Consider the following 19,819-nt stretch of genomic DNA (forward strand, 5'->3'; position numbering starts at 1 on the left):
CATAATTATGCTTTCTGGCATAATTTTAGATGCTTCAACATGTAGTATTTTGCTAAGCATAATTTGTCTGTTGTGTTTTAGTATATGTTCTAGCATAATTGCTACAGAAAGGAAATCTCTAGGCGTATTGTTTACTGTGGGTTTTTCTTTTTTTTTTTTGGTTTGTTTGTTAGCTTGTCAGCTGATTTGTCGACGATAATAAAAAGTTGTGAAGACCTGGGCCCTGTTGCATAAAACCCAGGTTACCGCTGGACTTACCGCTCCTTTCTAGCGGTAAGTCTTCAAATTAGCAGTAAATTTTATAATCCTTGATGCTGATTGGCTGTGACACCTAATTTTGACGGTAGTTACCATTGAAATTCAATGGTAAGTTTTATGCAACGGGCCCCTGTTTTTGTGGGGGTTTTGGTTTTCTTTTGCCAATTGAGCGCCAGCAGTTCATTAGATTTTGAGGACCATGTTGTACAATATCATTTGTAGCCAAAAATGAAAGGACGATTGGGCACCACAATTCATTTTTCTTTGTGTGTGTGTGTGTGTGTGTGTGTGTGGGTGTGTGTGTGTATGTGTGTGTGGTTTTTTTTTTGGGGGGGGGGTTGTCAGCCGATGATATAGGCACCACAATTCGTACCAAAGTGAAAAAAAAAATTGTGAGCACTTTTTTGCTTTTTTTTTTTGCTTTTTTTTTTTTTTTTTGCTTTTCAGCTGATAAGGCACCACAATTAGTGACACGATGTGACATAATTTCATGACAATTAAGCATAACTGTAAGGCCGCTTTTATCCCATTTTTTACACTGGTCAGACTGCTTTCTCTGCAAGTGTACGTAACGTAAGCATTGAATGAAGACCAAATCTCTCGTAGACAGAAAATGACCTCGTCGACCTGTTGATTGACCAATCAGCTATCAAGGATTCCCAGAGGAAATCGACCTCCGATGGGCGATCAGTCAGCAGTGTTATGCAGCGAACTTTGCCTTCCAAAATGAACGAAATTGTGTCTCGTATGTGTTAATTCTGTCTCTGTTACCTGTATTTTAGGTAAGTCATTTCTCATGTTATATTTGACCATATGCAAACCATTTGTAGTCGTCAGAGTATTGTCTGTTGTAACGATTTTAGGGACAATGCGGGATGCTAGCATGCTGCTTGCCCGTGGTATAATTGCAGTGTACGGAAGGGCAGCGTACACTGGCCCCTAATACACTATCTACTATATTCTAACCAGAGTACACAGTGAGCGCGGTGACTAGGTACTGCACTGTAGCTGTTGCGAATACCAAATGTACTGTTGTCAGAGCAGAGTAATTTTATTATATACGTGTCAGTATCAGTAACAAGCTAGACCTATGTTGCGGATGGGGCAGAGGTCGAGGGGAGCCCCATTTTGAATTGAATGACTCATGCAAGGATTCTATGCTTTTCAAATTTATCATCAAAGTTAGAAGTAGATCTATAAATTCTAAGTTCAGCTGAAGTTAGACTGTGACTGTGTGAACATGAATAACGTTAGCTTAGACGGTTAACACTGGTTAACAGTGTTGGCGTTGCACGACTTGCACTTGCAGTCAAAAGTCGTAATCATGGCTGGGCTCGCTCTGAAGACGAGTGAAGTCCGATGGAGATTCAGGAGTGTCCATCAGAAGGCGCTGCGCCCAAAGGAATATTCTGTGACTCTCGTGTGAGCATTATAAATTTAATGTTACATTTTGATGGGCGCTAGTGTACTTTCGCACCTCTTCATCAATTGATCTCAAGACACGCACAAACTCACTCTAAATATCCAACAGCCACAAATATTTGCATCTGAGCGAGACTCGAGCCTAATAGAAATGAATTTTGACATATGTACACTTGTTGGAATATGTCGATCGCAGCTAGTTCGCTCTACGATAACTGCGTTGCACACAGCACGGTATACAAAACACGTTCATGGCAGCACAGCAGCGAGCACCGTGATTGATCTAAATGTAGCTACATGTATCAGAGCAGAGCTAGTTCTTCGATGGTATCTTTAAGTAGATAATACTTTTTCCCGCCTTTCTCTCAGCTTGTACCGAGTCGCGGTGGCAATTGAGGTTTGGAGTTGTTCATGTTGTGTGTGTGCTTGTGTGTGTGTGTGTGTCTGTGCGTGTGTGCTTAGGGTTGTTGCTCATGTTGTTTGTGTTTGTGTGTGTGTGTGTGTGTCCTGTGTTAATGAAAGAAGATTTTGAAAAATCTGTGGTTATAGACAAGGGTGAAAGAATATAAAGGGAAAGGCTAGGAAAAGGAGGGAAAGGGGAAAGAGTTCCTTTTGTACCCCCCCCCCCAATAAGATTGCGTATTTTGAGCTCTACCTAACTGTCTAAAAGAGGGCGACATTTTGATGGGGGTTGAGTAAAAATGGGGCGTGGAATTTTTGGGGGGTCATTACTAAAAGAAAAAAAAAAACGTTGAAAAAATGTTTTCTCTCCTCTCTCATGTCTCCCTTATTCTGTTCTCTTTCTTCCCTCTCCCTCTTCCCTCTCCCTCTTCCCTCTCTTTCCCCTTTCTCCTTCTCTCCGTTTGACGATTGCCATCTCCAGTTGACTTCCTGCATGAACCTGTAAAAGATAAACATGACATAATAAGAAAGAGAAAACATTATGTTGAAATTAAGTGCCGGGTCTGGGACTCGAACTCACTATCATGAGTATCTGAGCCCAGTGCGTTCACGATCGTGCTGCATGATGAGTTGCGAGGCGGAGGTGATTCGTGGCAAATAAACAATGCATCAAAACTGTACTATGCTCGTCGTAGATGGCGCTACTTGACATTTACGTAGTCTGGTCTAAAAGTACACGTGTGTACTGTACGCACGCATGTCCTCAGTCAATTTCAGTCTGGTACAAGATGTCTGACGAGACAGCAGCATCTAAATCGCTATACCCTAGCCCTAATCCAACAAATTAGTATTCCCTTTCACCAACATTAAACTAAATAAAGGCTATGCCTTTTATGGGAAGACTTTCTTAACCTTTATTTAGTTTACCACCAGCAAAAAAAATTTTAATATCACACTGCGCAAACTATACATGGTCCGCATCACCCTAGGACACCGGGGTCTGCGTCACCCTAGGACACCGGGGTCCGCGTCACCCTAGGACACCGGGGTCCGCGTCGCCCTAGGACACCGGGGTCCGCGTCACCCTAGGACACCGGGGTCCGCGTCACCCTAGGACACCGGGGTCGGCGTCACCGGAGGACACCGAGGTCAATGTTACCCTAACACTAACCCTGACCCTAACCCTAGGACTTCGGGTCCGCATCACCCTAGGACACCGAGGTCAACGTTACCCTAACACTAACCCTAACCCTAACCCTAGGACTTCGGGTCCGCGTCACCTTAGGACTCTGCGATCAACGTTACCCTAACACTAACCCTAATTGTTAGTTCTAATGTAAACGTAACCATCGAAATAACATTTTTACATCCTGACTGTCAAGTTGTACATGGTCACGGCCGAGTTGTCTAATATTTGTGGCATGTGAAGGGTGAGCTAATTACAGTACCTTCAAACGAGCGATGTAGGTACGTGCACAAGGCGTGCATGCACGCGCACACAGTATGCAGCAGTAGGCGCGAGGCACAGTACAGTGGAACGGTGTCCACCCATCGCATTTCGCTAGCAATACGACTCGATCTGGTTTAACATCAGAATTTATCTTTCTTTTTTAAACTACTGTCCACCAGGAGCTTAATTCAGGAAATGACGTGGCATTATCGCTTTAACTTGATCACGACAACGAATTGGCTGTAAAGTGCGCACAAAAGTTAGGATTAATCGCTAGCACTGTAGCAGCATACGTAATGTTAGTCCCACGTACGTGAAATGAAGTTGGTGAGTAAATTATCACTATTATTACATTTTTGTAGGATTTTATTAATTTTGCCACTATTCCTACCTATATAAATGTGTCTTGTAACAAAATATATTTTCTTCTTATTTTTTTTTTCAATTTATCGGGGGGGGGGGGGGGTATAAAAGGAACTCTTCCCGGGAAAGGAATTGAAAGAAAAGATATTTAAAAGTTACACCAGGAAAAAAAAAAATCAAACAAGGTTTACACAATAGAGAGTACACTTACAATAAAAACTAATGATAATGGAGAAGGAAAGAAAGGAGAGAAATTTGCATTATAAAGGAAAGCAAGGGAGAGATGGATGTTTAAAAAGAAAAGAGGAAAGCAAATGAATAAAAAGATTGAAAACAAAAACAAAAATTACTATGTAGAATAATAGAATGACAGATGAATCAAAACTGGATGAAAGCAAAGGTGAATAGGAAGGAAAGAAAGAATAATACATGTTGAAAAGGAAATAGAGAAAAGCATACATTAGAACGACACATGAGAAAAAGATATTGGAGAGGATCTACAAAGGAAAGGTAGTTAGAGGGAAAAACCATGACCCATGAATGAATTGATTAAAGAACAACTTCAGAAAGTACAATTAAGTAGGAAATTGAGAAAGCAAGACAAGACAAAACCCACAAAGAAATGATTGATGGGAAGGAAAAGGAAAGTTAGGAATACCTGAAAATGAAAGAAGAAAATATAGTGAAGAGAAAGATGATATGTGGTAGCACACACTCCTGCATGCTCTCAACTGCTTTGTATAGAAGCTACAATTGCTATCGCAAGACTTGGCCAAGGAAAAGGAAAAAACAATTTTAGCTTTTCAAAGACACCATAGAAAATGCTGCTGTGATCGCTACTTTCAGACCAAAGTGATTGACCCTTATTGCATGCGCTGTATGTATTTGTACTGTGCTGATTGCATGTGTACAGAGCAGCATTTCAAGTGATCGAGATTTTCTAATGATTTTCCGACACTTGACATTTTTAAAAGTGTTAAAACTTAACTTCTATTAGACTTAGGGGACTCAGATGCAAGTATTTTAGGTTACTGAATAACTATGGTGAGTTCGTGATTGTTTGGAGATCATTTGACGAGGTGGTGCAAAGGTATACTAGCACCTAACTGTGACCAGCCCCAACATGCAGCGTTGGAGCTGCGCATTGTAGCAAACAGGATCATGACAGACGCAGTATAGTGCCTAAAAAGCAATATGAAATCGAAAAAATTCTGTAATATGAAGACTTACAGTTGAAGTTGTAATGTTGACAACAGACTGCGTTCAACTTTTGGTTCTGCCAATAGTCCCTTTCTGTTCGAATTGATGAGTTAATGCGACTCGGTCGAGAGGAACTTGGGAGAATGACATCTTATACAGTCAATGGATTTGAAATTTGTGCGCATGTGCTGGCCGTCAATCCAGTGTAGCTTTATGGCAAGGCCTTATTACTGTTGGCAAACCCTCTCACTGTATACATGTATTGCGTTGCTTAAATTGGGTGAGTAAAAAAGAAGCGAACCCAGCCGTGCAGGCCTTGTCAGAAGGCTAAAAGCATTGTGACTCCGCCAGCTCATGAATATTCACGAGTAGGTCCTTATGAGGAGGAGCGACTCAATATTTTTGAGAAACACGTACGATGCAAAGCCGGGCACAACGAAGAAGGGGAAGAAAATGATAAAAAAAAGGAAAGAAACAACTTATTGTCATCACCATGACCTGCTCTTGTTCTCTTTTGAATTTGATTTCAAACTCCCTATCCACCTCCTGATCCTGCATAGCTGTTGCAATATCCATGTTGAATTGTATATGGATTATTTGCCTTGCGATAAACGAGACCGTAGTACAATGTACTACGTGTATAAGGGTTTCATTCATTTGCCATTCAACGCGCGGCTACACTGTTTGATGTCACTGCACTTTACTCAACTTCTGTGGGGTGACGTCACTTATGCATATTTATACGCACATGCGCAGTGTGCTGCATACTGATTTCGAAAATGGCGGATGGGACGGGGAGCTAGGAGATGGACCTGTTAAAAAAAATGGTTTTTTCAAGATCATTGGACCAGTGTGAACAAGAACAAGTGAACGAAGGGTAGGAATTAGATAAGAAACTTATGTATACTATAAAAGTAAGTTATTTTCTAGTGGTATTCGTAACTTACGGAGGCGCGAAAATCTGTGAGTATGTTTTTCAACCTTACCGATATAGCACTCTATTGACTCGGGACGCTCCCACAGTATGACTGTGTACAAGGAGCGTCCCGGGGTTAACTAGCACCCTGAATTCCATATTAATCACATGCACACTGTTCCCACTGATGCCCAAAAGACATGTGCATCATCTGTTTAATAGAATGGGGACAGATTTTTTTTTTTTTTTTTTGCTAAAAATCCAATATGTAACCTGATTTCAAATTCACTGGATGCATTTCCTTTTGGCTTGCCATAGAAGCAAACCCCATGCATACAGCATTACCATATTGGATGATTAGCTACACTAACCAATAGCATCTCTTGCTGAGTGCGTGAAATGCTCGCATAGTGCGCAAACTCTTGCTACAACTGCACATTAACGTTAACATGTTTACAGAGGCTATCGTCAGTGAAGCAATGTGCGGCCTGTAAAAATCAACACAAAGCTCTCGACCAGAATTCTCTTGACCTGTTCTATGATGATTACTGGCTGTCACCTGCATGGTAAATTCATTAGATGTGTGGCTAGCCATCTCTAGCTAAGTGTGCTAACACTTTGCACAGTTAGCCATCTATTGCCTAGTGTGCGAATGCTCGCTGAGTGCACAAACTCTTTTACTACAAGTGTGCAATAGCATGTTTACAGTGTGTAGTGCCAGTGATAGCATAATTGTTGTTGTAGCCATTGAATATGCAGCCAGTAAAAATTGATGCATGGCTCTCAACCAATGAGATTGCAAAAATTTCATGACCTGGGGGCATTTCATGAAGCGTTTTGTCCGACAAAGTTGTTGGACAAATTTGCTCTCAGCCAATCAGATGCAAGGATTTCAGTAGCTTTTAACAGTTTGTCAGAAAAAAAATCTGACAAAAACGCTACATGAAATGCACATTGACAGTGTATGGCCAGAGTATTTGTGGATCTACATGTACAAGCCATCTGCTCCTTTGGAAATAGATTCGTTACAGTTTATAGTCATGACTATGATATACTTGATTTTTAACAAAAGAATTCCTTACAGATGTCGGGTTTGCTTGACTCTAGCCTGTCTACATTGTACCTAGTACTACATTGTAGGGTGTCTGAACAATTTTTTCAATTTTGCCGTCATGAAATTATTTCATAATTTTTGCAGCGAAATGCTTCAGAAGGTTCGTAAAAGAATTATGAATTTCATATTTCATGACATACAAACATTTCACAACTGAAATAGTCCCATTCAAAGTTCTGAAACACAAGCAATACTTCTCCAATTATAGTGGCATACATTTCCATCCCAAAGGCGCATTTCACTTCACAAATAGCTGAGAGCAGGTGCAGGCTGAGGGGGCGTAATAGGCAAATTTACCTGTACCTGTTTCTAATGTTTGTGATTGTGGTGTTGTGGTTGTGATGGTTGTGGTGGTCCTGCCCATGTACATTTGCATGCAGACTGCAATGTATTGTGTGCAGACAGTTCTGCCGTAGGCCTTTTATGTGCAGATTGTATGAATCTGCATATGTTGGACCGTAATAAGACTCATCTCACATGGGAAAAGAAAAACTCGTACATGTGGGTTAATTTGTCAGCCAAAAAATGAAAATAAAACATTCAGGATAGGAATTTCAACATCTTTAAATTCTGTGAAGGGTATGATTTGATAATTTCAGCCTCGTAAGTATCTAGAAATGTGCCGATAGATCAGCTGGTTACTTCAGATTGGCAAAGGTTAGTGCAGTACAGGTACTACAGCAGTTGTAACTGTTCACCCAGAGGTGCAATAGGCCTCTAGCCAGCGGGGCAGGGCCCTAGGAGCAATAGGGTAAGCCTGCTGCCTGAAGCTACACAATCTAGAAACTGAAGTATGTTTGACTGTTTATCACTTTAACATTTAGAATCGACTGTCATTGTCTGAAACTTCACTGCAATAGGGGTTTATCATAAAGAAAATGACTACAGTGATAATTCACTTTTGTTTGAACAAGCCAGTTCATAATGAGCTCATGTGTACAGTGGTGAAAATGACCTTTCTTTTTTCATAGTTGGCCAGGCACTTCACTTGATCTGAAGGCAGCATAATGCATTTAAAGCTTATACAATTCGTGTTCAAACAAAGAAAAACTTGTGCAAAGGAGGTAACCAGAATGACTTGTCAATTAGCAGGTGGGAAAGCATACATGTATTTCACTGTTTTCCCCAGAATGTATTAGATTTTTTTTTTTTAAATTCATACTGCCAAATACCAGGCTTTCTGTCTGGTGGATGTACTGGAAAGCACCATTTATAAGGATTATGAATAATCATGACATCACAAATGCTTATCTCAGTGAATTTACAAACCAACATGCATGATGGTACAAATGACCTTTTTCTGCTCATGCGCAAAGTGGGATTACGAACGAGTCTGTTAGGAGAGTGTAAAGATTGTGTAGTCTAGCTTACCAAACTGGAAAGGTTAGGGTGCATGCCAAATATTCATTGACAATTTTTACCCTAAGATTATCCTAACATTATGGCATCATTGTGCAATTCATTCAAGCGTATGGCACAATGTGTCTGGTTGATACTGTGTGTTGACTACAGTAGATATTGCTAGTCACCTGGGGCAAACCATGAGGGGCGGCATCATTCTCCTGTTTTCTTGTGTGGGTGGTTAGGGGGACCACTTCACCTGGGTAGCACCCTGCTCTTTGCGATTAGTGAATGAATGAAGTGGGATTTTGTATGTGCATGAATCTAGATAAAACATACGGGACCTCCATTAAATGTCCTATCCAAGAGACAGAGTGTTTTACCTCTTACTAGAGGGGATGGTACACACAACATTGCTCAGTGATACTCTGGAATCGAACCTGGTTCCTTTGGATCTGAAGGCAGATGCGCTACTGACTGAGCCATATCACCAGCCTACTATATTTACAAGTGTATGTAAATAACATACAAACTTGTGTAAGTATATATTCACCCTGAGTAGATATAAGCACACTATGACTATCTACAATACATGTGTACTATTAGGCCAACATCTTGTTCATAAGATGTGTGAAATGGATGTTGTTTGATACAATTGTCACACACTTTGTTTCATGAAATAAAAAATAATGTTAATTTAAAAAAAAAAAAGCTACTTCATCTGAGAGCTGAATAAATTATCTGTAGACCTTCTCAGGATATTACGTTTATAAGAAGTATAAAGAAATGTAACATATTGGTAACATGTAGAAATAAGTCTAAAGATAATTGTGTGGCATAAGAGGGCATCTTACTTGGGATATGAGGGCGCCCTCACTTGGATCATTACGTAAAATTAAAGTTTGATTACTACAAGCTTTAAAATGATACATTAATGTTAACAATAGCAGTCAGAAATGACTGTCAACAGACACATGTCTGCCACTGCAAAACGCCTTGACATTTGGGCTTGTACTACATGTATGTGACACATACAACTGTATTGGGTTTTATAAATCAGTTTACTTTGATTCAATGCAAAGTTGGAATGTAGAATGCCTAGGTGACAAAATGAGAAATTGGGAATTGGTTTTGTTCCGCATCTGTACAATTGGTAAACATGGCCATTGATATGATACTGCCAGTTTAGAGGCCCTTTGCACATAGCACTTCATGTCAGAATCTAAGTTAACATTTTCATATGTATCCTCATGTTTTTAGCTACTGCCTCTAGAACTTTATAATCTACAAAATTGTTTATTGAATGATTTCAAGTTTGGTGTGAGTGCTACTGTGCTAGTACATGTGTTGTATAATACCAGCAATAGTGATAATACCAAAGTTGAAATCAGGTGGTATTGGCCAGTTGAATTACATTGTAAAGTGTGTACTATCAATACCCTGAAAGTTAACTTTGTGATACAGTGAACTCCCGTTATAAAAAAGTCTTACGGATCGGCAGTTTTCTTTCATTATATCGAAATTTCATTATATCCAAACTAATAAACAATAAAAATGCATAGAGTGGATAATGTTGCAGCCTGAATTTTTCCTTCATTGTTACCGTAACTTCGTTACAACCGTATTCGTTATGACGGGGGTGCCTACAATCTTGGTACCGTATGATGCACCAATGATCTGTGCAATTGACCCCTATCAAAATTTTGTGTTGACTAGTCTAAATTCAAGACACATAAGCTAATTCAGAATACAGTGCTCCCCCAATTGGGAACCACTTTAGCGGGAACCCCGCAGACCCGTGCAGACGTGCAACAAAACTTGATGTAACAATTTTTTCACATCTTATTTCCACTGCTCTAATAATCAGAACCATTAACTGCTTTTTTGGGACAAATCTGGCTGAATCACTTTCATTGTTCGTCATCAATGTTTGAAAATAATAAGAAATAGAAATAATTGCAGGGATTTCATTTCCGTACCAGAAGGATTTTTTTCAAACCAGTTCCCGATAGATGATGCTGACTGCAATCTAAACATTTGCCGTTTGACAGTGAGATACACCGCAGAGGCGGTCATCTTAAAATCAAGTGTCGTCAGCTTCTACCTATGCACTTACACTGTACCACTCCCTTCTGTGTGATAAGGAGATTCACTTTCCCCGTGTGCGGCTCATACTCTCCCCATTCATACATAGTGTGCATGCAATGTGTATGCGTTTGTGTATGGCAGCTTTAACAGGGGAGGCATAAATATGAGAAATATATGTTCGTACGATCGTCGCAATGAACGTCGTCGTAATGTGCATGCTGTTAACAACATAACAGCATGTGAAAGTTTGCAAAGCTGCCTCTTTCTGTGCATTAATAGGGTAGGCATCGTGGCTTTATGTACTTTGATTTCTAAACATGGTTATTTTGTGGATCAAATGAATAAAGGTTTGTTCCGATGATGCATTATTGCTAAAGTTATGAGACTGCTGTGTATTTTCTTATCGTCGTTTTGTGTCTGCGCATCGTAGCGTGCCTGTAGGCCTACTTGTAGGCTGTGGCTGTCGGCGGGTTTAATAATTGCAATTTAGTGTAATGCCCACATACTGGGCTTCATGTTGTGTGGTTTGCACAGGCCAATATCAGCCACCGCTTAAGCGGGAGCACCACTTAAACGGGAGAAACCCCATCTCCCAACCCCTCTCGTTTAAGCGGTGAGCACTGTATTCTTATTATTTCTAGTTTGTAAAGAGCTTCACACTCTCATATTTTCAGGAAACGATATTAGACAGTGGTCTTCCATAGCACAAAGTTACATTTTAGGGTATCAATACACTTTTAAAGCTTGTAGTTTTCATGAAAAATTTTGGTTTTTGTTGTTTTTCTTTTCAAGAGCCAGCTAGAAATGTGTAGTGATTAGTGTGTCACTGTGTGTGTAGTTTGGGTAGTGTGTAGTGCTGATGTGAAGGTTTGTACATGCCATGCATAAATAAGGCAACTTTGATATGACGATCTTGCACCATTACTTGTTCAGCCTGTGCATCCGTTTAAAGGTCTTGTTTACCTATCACTTGGGAACAGTAATTAAAAAAATTGTCAAGATATGACATTTAATGCATATATGTGTAGGTCTGTTGTACCACAAAACATCCTATCATTTAAAATTTTCGCGATAAAGCCGAAAATATAGGGAGATAACAGTGTTTTTATGCCTCCGCCACGAAGTGGTGCCGGAGGCATTATGTTTTCGGGTTGTCCGTCCGTCCGTCCGTCCTTCCGTCCGTAATGAATTTTGTGGACAGCGTAACTAAAAAACCTTTTGAGGTATCCTAATGAAACTTGGCATGTATGTGTATTAGAAGGTGAAGTTGTGCCTATCAACTTTTGGGTGCACATGCTCAAGGTCAAAGGTCAAAAGGTCAAGGTCAAATACGTAAAATTTCACTATTTCCACCATATCTATGCAATGCCTGAAGATATTTTCTTAAAACTTAATGTATACATGTAATACCCAATTAAGATTCTCTGGTGAAAGTTTGGGGTCATGAGGTCAAAGGTCAAAGGTCAAAAGGTCAAGTAACAATATCAAAACTTCACTTTTTGCTCCCTAACTTGGAAATTGTTCAAGGTATCTTCATGGAACATAAGATACATGAACTGACTTTCAGTGATTATCTAGAGAATTTAGGGTTCATGGGGTCAAAGGTCAGGGGTCAAAGGTCAAGGGCAACACTTCAACATTTTACTATTTCCCTCATATTTATGCAATGCCAGCAGGATTATTATTATATATATTTTTTTTTTAACACTTGGTGTATGCATGTATAATCTACGCTGTAATAGAGATTCTCTGGAAACTTTTTTTTTTTGGCCTCAAAGGTCAAAAGGTTAAAGATCAAGGGAAAGTGCTAAACTAACTTTTTCTCCATATCTCAGAAGTGGCTCCAGTTATCTTGAAAATTTATACATATTTATGCATGTTCTGCCTGACAGTGATTATCCTATGAATTTTAGAGTCAAAGGCCAGATGAAAATGGTAACAATGTACTTTCCATTCAGAAATTGCACTTTTTTCTCCATACCTTGAAAATTACTCAATGCATAAACTTATGAATGGGCAAAGTCATGTTAAAGTCCTTAAATCCCCAAATACATGCTCTCCTATTCATCCAATTAAACCTAGGTCAAGGAAGGTGAACATTCAACACATTTGTGACAAACTTGTCATTTTAATATTTTGCCAATTTTGTGAAAATATAATCACACATTGTCCACATGTACTATAGACCTATTAGGAGAATCATGCATTATGGCGGAGGCATACCAGTCGCCTTAGCGACATTTCTAGTTCTTAATAAACCGTAACTGTAAACAGTTTAGTCTTGAAACATTTCTATTATAACTGTTGTTCACACTTTGTGTATTTAACAATACTCAACATCGATAATACAGATTCAAATTTTTACAGTGGTTGTTTTTATGCCTCCGCCACGAAGTGGTGCCGGAGGCATTATGTTTTCGGGTTGTCCGTCCGTCCGTCCGTCCGTCCTTCCGTCCGTCCGTCCGTCCGTCCGTCCTTCCGTCCGTCCGTCCTTCCGTCCGTCCGTCCTTCCGTCCGTCCGTCCTTCCGTCCGTCCGTAATGAATTTTGTGGACAGGGTAACTATCAAAACCTTTTGAGGTATCCTAATGAAACTTGGCATGTATGTGTATTAGGGGGTGAAGTTGTGCCTATCAACTTTTGGGTGCACATGCTCAAGGTCAAAGGTCAAAAGGTCAAGATCAAATACATAAAATTTCACTATTTCCATCATATCTATGCAATGCCTGAAGATATTTTCTTGAAACTTAGTGTATACATGTATTACCCGATTTAGATTCTCTGGTGAAAGTTTGGGTCATGAGGTCAAAGGTCAAAAGGTCAAGAAAAATATTAAAACTTCACCTTTTTTCTCTGTACCTTGGAAATTGTTCAAGGTATCTTCATGGAACATAGTATATATACATGCACTGACTGGCAGTGATTATCTAGAGAATTTAGGGTTCATGGGGTCAAAGGTCAGGGGTCAAAGGTCAAGGGCAACACTTCAAGATTTTGCTATTTCCCTCATGTTTATGCAATGCCAGCAGGATTATTTTTTTTTACACTTGGTGTATGCATGTATAACCTAATAGAGATTCTCTGGAAAGTTTTGTTTTTCTTTTGTTTTTGCCTCAAAGGTCAAAAGGTCAAAGATCAAGTGAAAGTGCTGAACTAAGTTTTTCTTCCATATCTCGGAAGTGGCTCAAGTTATCTTGAAACGTACTACATATTTATGCATGTTCTGCCTGACAGTGATTATCTTATGAATTTTAGGGTCAAAGGCCAGATGAAAATGGTAACAATTTACTATTCAATACAGAAATTGCACTTTTTCTCCATACCTTGAAAATTACTCAATGCATAAACGTATGAATGGGTCAAAGTCAAGTTAAAGTTCTTAAATCGCAAATACATGCTCTCCTATTCATCCAATTAAACCTAGGTCAAGGAAGGTGAACATTCAACACATTTGTGACAAACTTGTCATTTTAATATTTTGCCAATTTTTTGAAAATGTAATTACACATTGTCCACATGTACTATCTAGACCTATTAGGAGAGTCATGCATTATGGCGGAGGCATACCAGTCGCCATAGCGACATTTCTAGTTATCCCTAACTCACATTTTAGAGCTATTTCAAAGCACTAATGCTGGAGTTTTGTTACATCTGCAAATGGGAAATTATGCCTTTAAGCAGAGTACCCAATAAAGCAGTATCTCATTTTCTTCTTCTTCTTCTTCTGATTAAGTCTGCCTCCTTCAATAGACTGAAGATTCTTGCAGACTGGTGCTATTTACATTATAATACAATTTATTTACAGATATTTACAAGCACATAGAAAATTTGACGAAAATACTAGCCACTGTGATCAACCGTTAGACGGTTTCGAAATGATCCCACAGATGGCGCTGAAACAATTTCTGACGACAGGGAATTCCAGTTCCTTACAGTTCTTGGGAAGAAATTTTGTGGAGACTACTGTAATGTTACAGGGAAAGTGTAGAGACCATGCACAATAGACCTAGTGTAAGAACTAGACAGCAATAATACAGCAAATGGTGGGAAAAAGGGAAGTACTCATGCGCAGTAGAAGGAAACTCTACTAGGAGTAGAAACTTGGAATAGCATTCAAATGCTGTAACACCTGCCAAATTTCTGGCAGTATTGCATTCCATTGTGAATGACAATTTTCTCTAAAGGATTCTTGTCTTCTTTGGTAGACAGTGACTTTCACTGTACTGTATATATTTTGCACATATTTATACAATTACAATGTATGCTCAAGTTATAAATGCTCAATTTGTTTTAAACCCACCAGAACTTCTGTGGTATGTGAATTTCTGTTCTGGAGGACAAAGCATGAATACATACATGTATACATGTGTACGTGTGAGCAAAGTTCACCCTCAGTCATTCCCTTTCCTGGACTTTGCGATGAAATCTAATGAAATTTAGAACAGGAGTTTACAAATACTGTAAGTTTTCACCTCACCATTCAAATTGCAATGACTGTAAAAAGTACTTGTGTCATACAAATCTGTTGGCACTCAAGAGACACGCCTGAAGTTCTCATTAATCAACCAGTGTATAGTTCAATTTCTAATCTTTGATTTTATCCTGTTATTTATATGTGATTTTTTTTTTTTTTTTGTTGTTTCTTTTTTTTTCGGGGGGGGGGGGGAGGACCTTGATGTGCATGAGGCTAGGCAGTTTAATGCAGCTCTTATGTAGGAATGAAGTGTGACATATTGTGTCTAGGATCACCAGAATAAGTCTTGTGTAGCATGGTATGTGGCCACTCCTTTGCTAGGATTTCCCTTGATTTCCCTGGCCTGGTGGGATGAGTCATATCAGTGGGCATCGATCACTGCATCGTATTCAAAGCAAACGTTGGACTGATGGTGACAATATGAGAACCTTTCCCCTCTTTCTCAGATTCTCCAGATTTTTTTTCCCCCTAATATTGGAATCATGGTCACTGATGTAACAGACTTGCACTTGACTGTTCCATGTGATGTACAACGTGTACCCAGCATACCACCTGTGATGCATGTATCTTGTATATTATACACGTTCTATGTATATAATCTGTTAGGCCCCCTACATTGTACAATGTATACATGTGCACAATCATGCAAGAGCTCCTACAGTACAATTGTACAATGTTTACAGTCTACCATGAATTTGAGTGCCCATGAACATGTGTATACTTCACAACCAGAGCTATCATATATAATTTTACACAGCAGGTAGTGCATTTACATTGTAATGATAAGGTTTAAAGAGTAAAGTCCTGCTCTTTTGTTCAGTATACTTCTTCTTTTCTTTTTTTTTAGTAACAGGGTATAGTGTAGAGAGGTCTATGTGTGTGTTGTTAAAAAATAGTAACGTGGATCCTATCAAATGACTGGCTGAGATCAATTGTGTGACCAGTTTTTCATTTTGCCTAACATGACCAGCGGGCATAGGTTTTTGCCATTGACCGCATACACTGTATACTAATGACCTGTACCAACGACCTCTCAGAGATACACGGGTATGTGCCTGACTGGCTTGCCATAATCACGCTTTGACTTCACAATTGCATACTTCAGCAGTGCGCACTCATTCAGTTACAAGTGCAAGCTCAATCACTTATAAAGTTGTACTGTAAAACAACTTTTAAGTTTGTGTTCAGTGTGCTTGGAATATTTCTTCAGACTGGAATATTGGCTTTCGAGCAAGTCCTACAGTTGTATATGGCCTTTTTTACGATCAGTGGTGTAACTTTTGTACTCTGAGGGTCAAAATTTCAAACAAAATATTTTTTCATTATTCTGTTTGATTCCTGTTGGAAAGTATTCAAATTTTTGAAAAAATAACGTTTCAGACCTTAAAGCTGAAGAGTTATTGGTGTAATTTAAGAAAAACCCTGGCACCTGAAGTAAATTTAAGCAAAATTTTGTTTTCATGAATTGCACCATACTGACAAAACTCTGTAGTCAAACTTCACCATGCAAAGTTTATATGGTTAACAACAATATATAGTTTGTGAATCAAAACTATTTGGGGGTTAAATATAAAGTGATTTAAAAAAAAATACACGAGATTTATAAATTTTTGGTAAAAATACCAATTGACATGCAATTTTTAAGATTTTAACTATTTATTGGAGGGCAAGCCAGGTCAAACTCTATACTATAACAAATCTTTAAGAAGGGCTACCTTCCTATGTAGGTTAAATGAAATTCCAATCATTTCTTTAAATCTTGGATTTTTCACACATGGATGTTTCGGAGGTGACAGTTAACATAATAGAATGTTTCGGAGGTGACATTAATATTAGCACTCAATTTTTTTTAGAATAAGTGACAATAACACAAAACTTCTTCTTTTTATCAATGTTTTTAATAATTATAACTCGAGAACAAGAAATTAACTCCTGTTTCAAGCAGATAAACCACACAGAACAAGTGTTTTTTTACACTTCATTAATTAGCATGGGTACCTGTAGTTTGCCTTCCATTTGGACGAAGGTTTTAAGCTAAATATTGTAATCTGAAGAAACATGGCATTCCATTTTCTACCTTGAATTGAGATGAGGGTGTGAGATCATTTTAGTTATGTTTCTTTGCTCTCAGAACGTTTTATTCCACAACACCAGGGAAGAATCACTTCGTTTCGGAGGTGACATACAATGTTAACATTGTATTGAAATATTCATTTACAGTAAGAATATGACGGACATAAGCTAGATATTGTAACCTGAAGAAACATGGCATTCCATTTTCTACCTTAAATTGAAATGAGGGTGTAAGATCATTTTAGTAATGTTTCTTTGCTCTCAGAACATTTTATTCCACAACACCAGGGAAGAATAATTTTGTTTCGGAGGTGACATTCAATGTTAACATTGTGTTCAAGTATTCATATAGTGTATGTCCCCCCCCCCCCCCCCCCAAAAAAAAAAAAAAAAAAAAAATTTACAATTAGACTTTGGCATTGATAGCACCCAACATGATTAAATCAGCTAAAATCTACTTTGGGGTCTTAAATTATAACATCTTAGCTCTATTTTGCAGAAAGCCCCAGTCAATTTGGTTAAGTGGTCTCAAAGAAATGTGGATTGTTATAAAGGATGTCAGGAGTCTGATTCTTCCAAGTTTAGCACTTGGATGCTCTTGGAACTGCATATTAATGTGTAAACACAATATACAGAACTTGGAGGGAAGGGATTCCTGACATGCTCTACAAAAATTCTCATTTCTCTTTGCCCTCTGAAGCAAATTGAATGGGGTTTTCTGTAAGGTGTGGGCAATGAGTTATATTTTCAATCCCTCAAATTGTATTTTAGATTGATTCACTATCTTTAAAGTTATCGTTGTGGAGGGTACCATTGTAATTTTTTGGTGGGGACATAGGTTATGAATGCCAACAGCAAAAATTCTTATTTGACTTGTATTATGTTTTTGTTTGCACATACATTGTAGTATTATAAATAGATTAATTCAAGGATGTTCATGAATTCTTCATCATTCTTGATAGCCACCATACAAATGTTATAATACTGGTGAAAGGTGTTTGGTTCATCTGGGATAAATTTTCTATAATACCAGATGCATTTAAACTATTGCCATTACTAAAATGTATTTTATGTATCTTTCTGAATTGCTTGAAAATTACCAGCAAATCATATATATTAGTCACTTTTGAGAGTGAAAAGTATAAGATAAGAAAAAATCATTTTATTGTTTTAGAGGTGACACAACACAGAGACAACCCAACTTCTCAGGTGTTAACTAATATATTGTGAACATTCATGTCTTTCCTCATGGCTTTAATTTTCAAATATAAGCTCTTTCTTTCAGTTCTTACTTGTTATTTTGTTTAGTTATTCTCTTTCATGATAGTGGATACCAGCTCATATTTTGTTTTAGATTGTAATTCATACTAATCTTTAGCAAGTTTTTACAGTTTGGTTAAGACAACAGTTTGTGTTACCCAGCTGAAGAGAGCAGCATAATGCTTTTGTGTGAACTTATGGGGAATTTTTTTTTTTGTTAAGTAATTTTACCCATCAACTTCTCAGAAGGTCCCGGACTCAAACTGGTCTCAAATAACCCTATAAGGGACCGAAAAAGGACAAGTTCACCTCAATAGACACGAGGGTTGAGTAAATACAGCAATATTAGTAAAACACTTGATTCAGTGAGAGTTTGAGGAAAATAAGGCAATCTGTTCTAGAGTTATGAATTTTTGAAGTTTCTGCTCAGTCAAAGCTGAATGAGAAGACTTCTATAGCTTGTGATGTCACACGTGTACAAGGATATAGAGAAAGTATCAAGAAAATTCAACATATTTTCACTTTTCTTGCATAACAACAGAACACTTGACTTCTCTCTTTTGGAAGGCAGGGTGAATAATATTGCCCTAACATACATCAGCAGCAAGTTGAAGAAATGTGCACTTTTTTCAAAAAGTAAAGTTTTGTGAAATTCACTTATATTTTCTTTATATCGTTGTATGCATGTGACATCATACACTGTCGTAGTCGTCTTATCCAGCAGTGATTGCATAGATACTTTAAAAAAACCCATAACTTTTGAATGGATTGTCCAATTTCCCAAACTTTCAATGATGTGTTCTACTAATGTTGTTGCATTCACTCAATCCACATGTATATGAAGGTGGACTTGTCCTTTAAGAAACCATTTTCTTTTCCTTGATATTCCAGTACTTAAAGCCAAATTCTAAGATAAAACATAATAACAAAACAAGGTAAACACGTCATCAAAATTATATTGAGATAGAACTACAAATCTTTTTTTTTTGGATCTTTCCCTTTCCAGTCCTGGGGACTTGTTCCTCTGTTCACTTTAGTTGTCAGATAACTTCAATAATCTTAAAAAATACAATGTCATAAACAGTTGGTTCAACTTGGAAAATGTAATAATTATTGTCATATTAAAAAAAAAAATCACATAATTTTGTTTATGATTACCACGTTGTACATGGAAAAACAACAACTAAGAATTCAAGAACAAGTTGTGCACCAGCTATAGGCATGTGGCCTTTTTGTGGAGTTTGATTATTTTATGATTCTTTTAAGATTGTGGACTAGGGCATGCATGAACTGCCACATGTATCACTTTGGTATCAAGGGAATTCTGGTGAGCTAGGTATATCTACAAAAGTCACTTCTATTGTGATGATTTTGTAGATATTAAATGTATTTGAAAATGTTAATAGATAGTGAAAAGGAACTGAAGACTTGCCTTTCACTATCACATAACAATATGGTG

General features: G+C 38.2%; 1 protein-coding gene across 1 annotated transcript in view; it reads left to right on the forward strand.

Annotated features, from left to right (window-relative positions):
• Positions 1–919: 919 nt before the first annotated feature.
• Positions 920–19,819, forward strand: part of LOC139726835 (uncharacterized) — a 40,715-nt gene continuing 21,815 nt past the window's right edge. The window contains exon 1 of the mRNA XM_071637830.1: positions 920–1,040. The gene's annotated coding sequence lies outside the window, so the exon portion shown is untranslated. The remainder of the gene's footprint in view (positions 1,041–19,819) is intronic.

The sequence above is a fragment of the Diadema antillarum genome, unplaced genomic scaffold (assembly GCF_040938485.1).
Source record: "Diadema antillarum isolate AM-2024a unplaced genomic scaffold, OU_Dant_1.0 seq00000100_RagTag, whole genome shotgun sequence".
NCBI lineage: Eukaryota > Metazoa > Echinodermata > Echinoidea > Diadematoida > Diadematidae > Diadema > Diadema antillarum.